The sequence below is a fragment of the Tachyglossus aculeatus genome, chromosome X1, assembly GCF_015852505.1.
Source record: "Tachyglossus aculeatus isolate mTacAcu1 chromosome X1, mTacAcu1.pri, whole genome shotgun sequence".
NCBI classification, from domain to species: Eukaryota; Metazoa; Chordata; class Mammalia; order Monotremata; family Tachyglossidae; genus Tachyglossus; species Tachyglossus aculeatus.
In genome coordinates this window covers 133,762,310-133,765,460 of record NC_052101.1, presented here as the reverse complement: position 1 = coordinate 133,765,460, position 3,151 = coordinate 133,762,310, and positions in this window count along the sequence as shown.

Sequence of the window (3,151 nt, the reverse complement as noted above, 5' to 3'; positions counted from 1 at the left end):
TTGTTCTTCATCTACAAGGAAAGTGTATTTTCAAATGATTTATATCAAAATCGTTATTTCAGAACGTTGCTGGTACAGAAAAATACATAACGAGTTCAAGCACATTTCACAGACAATACTCTCCTCCTCTGGCTCTTTGATTTTTCCATCTCTTGTGTGGGATATATTGTCCCAGGGAACGGAAGACCCAGAAGACCTAGCTTCTTTTCACAGTTCTGCCATTCATTTTCTGGGCAAGTTTGAGATCCCCGGTTAATCGGAAAATTGAACAAAGTAATAACTGTGGTAGTCATTAAGTACTTAAGATGTGTCAGGCACATCAGGTGCTGGGGTAGATACAAGATAATCAAGTTGTAGCCAGTCCCTGTCCCACGCCGATCTCGTCGTCTTAATCCCCACTTTACAGATGAGGTAATTGAGGCACGGAGCAGTTACGTGCAATTCGGCCCTCTACTTCTTCATGAGACCTCCGCCCCTCAGGCCCTTGGGCCCCCACGCCCCCCTCCCCCCAACACACACACACACACACACACACACACACACACACACACACACACACACAGACGGCAGGTCCGTCCAGATGGTGAGAGTTTGTTCTCCTTTGGTTGTCGGGGCGGACGAGTCGCCCCTCCCGGGCTCCTGGAATGGCAGGGGAGATGGTTCCGGCTGGAGCGTCCCCCTTCCTCTGCCGTGGAGGCCAACTCGGGCGATGGCGCCCCCTGCCCCTGGGGAGGACGGAAACGCCTCCGACAGCGCCCCCTCCCCACATCACTGGGGAAGGCAGGAACTCTGCCCAAAGCGCCCCTCAATTCCTGCGGAGGGGACAGATAAACTTCGCCCGAAGCGCCCCTCAATTCCTGTGGAGGAGATAGGTAAACTCTGCCCGAAGCGCCCCTCAATTCCTAAGGAGGAGATAGATAAACTCTGCCCGACGCACCCCTCAATTCCTGTGGGGGAGATAGATAAACTCTGCCCGAAGCACCCCTCAATTCCTGTGGAGGAGATAAACTCTGCCCAAAGCGCCCCTCAATTCCTGTGGAGGAGAGAGACTTTACCCAAAGCGCCCCTCGATCCCTGTGGTGGGGGCAAGCTCGACTCCGAGGGCACCGACCAGGGTGGACTTTCCGTGCCCGTTTGAAGGCCTGACGCTCACCTGGCTTCCGCAATGGCGGCTGCACTCTGCCGACAGTGCTGCCCCTCTTCCCCCGTGGAGGAGGTAAACTCTACCCCGAGCGCCCCACAATCTATGTGGCGGGAAATTCGGCCCGAAGACCACCGCGATTCCTGTGGAAGTGGTACCCTCTGCCCAAACTGACCCTCGAGTCCTGTGGAGGAGATTATTTCTGCCCAAAGCTTCCGTCGACCCCTGTGAAAGTGGTTAGACTCTGTCCACAGAACTCCCAATCCCTGTGGAGGCGATCACCTCTGCCCAAAGCGCCCCTCGATGCCCGTGGAGGGGACAAACTCGACCCTGAGGGCTCCCGCCCAAGATGTCCGGCCCCGTGGAGGGGACAAACTCGACTGTGCGGGCTCCCACCCAAGATGTCCGGCCCCTCACCCTCGGCCCACCTGCCCTCGGCCTCACGTGCTAATTGTGGTGGCTCCCCGGCGGCCCACAGGCGGCTTCTCCCGGGCGTGGCGGCTCCTCCTCAGAGCCCCGGCTCCTCCTCGGCGCCCCAGCCACACCCGGCTCCGCCTCACCTCGCTTTTCCCTCGCAATGGGCTCCTCCCTGGCCCTGCCCTCCGAGCCCCGTGCACCACGTCCTCCCTCATTCATTCATTCAATCATATTTATTGAGCGCTTACTGTGTGCAGAGCACTGTACTAAGCGCTTGGGAAATGCAAATTGGCAACATACAGAGACGGTCCCTGTCCAACAATGGGCTCACAGTCTAGAAGGGGTGACAGACAACAAAACAAAACATGTGGACAGGTGTCAAGTCATCAAAATAAATAGAAGTAAAGCTAGATGAACATCATTGACAAAATAAATAGAATAGCAAATATGTACAAGTAAAATAAATAGAGTAATAAATCTGTACAAACATATATAGAGGTGCTGCGGGAAGGGGAAGGAGGTAGGGGAGGGGGATGGGGAGGAGGAGAGGAAAGAGGGGGCTCAGTCTGGGAAGGCCACCTGGAGGAGGTGAGCTCTCAGTAGGGCTTTGAAGGAAGGAAGAGAGCTAGCTTGGCGGATGGGCAGAGGGAGGGCATTCCAGGCCAGGGGGAGAACGTGGGCTGGGAGTCGACGGCAGGACAGGCGAGAATGTGGCCCAGTAAGGAGGTTAGCGGCAGAGGAGTGGAGGGTGTAGGCTGGGCTGTGGGAGAGAAGGGAGGTGAGGTAGGAGGGGGCGAGGTGATGGAGAGCCTTGAAGCCGAGAGTGAGGAGTGTTTGCTTGATGCGTATGTTGACTGGCAGCCACTGGAGATTTTTGAGGAGGGGAGTAACATGCCCAGAGCGTTTCTGCACAAAGATGATCCGGGCAGCAGCGTGAAGTATAGACTGAAGTGGGGAGAGACAGGAGGATGGGAGATCAGAGAGGAGGCTGATGCAGTAGTCCAGTCGGGATCGGATGAGAGATTGAACCAGCAGGGTAGCAGTTTGGATGGAGAGGAAAGGGAGGATCTTGACGATGTTGTGGAGGTGAGACTGGCAGGTTTTGGTGACGGATTAGATGTGAGGGGCGAACGAGAGAGCGGAGTCGAGGATGACACCAAGGTTGCGGGCTTGTGAGACGGGAAGTATGGTAGTGCCATCTACAGTGACGGGAAAGTCAGGGAGAGGGCAGGGTTTGGGAGGGAACATAAGGAGTTCAGTCTTGGACATATTGAGTTTTAGATGGCGGGCAGACATACAGATGGAGATGTCCTGAAGGCAGGAGGAGACCTAAGTCTGAAGGGAGGGAGAGAGAGCAGGGGCAGAGATGTAGATTTGGGTGTCATCAGCGTAGAGATGATAGCTGAAGCTGTGGGAGCGAATGAGTTCACCAAGGTAGTGAGTGTAGATAGAGAACAGAAGGGGACCAAGAACAGACCCTTGAGGAACCCCTACAGTAAGGGGACGGGAGGGGGAGGAGGAGCACGCAAAGGAGACTGAGAATGAACGGCCGGAGAGATGAGGAGAACCAGGAGAGGATGGAGTCTGTGAAGC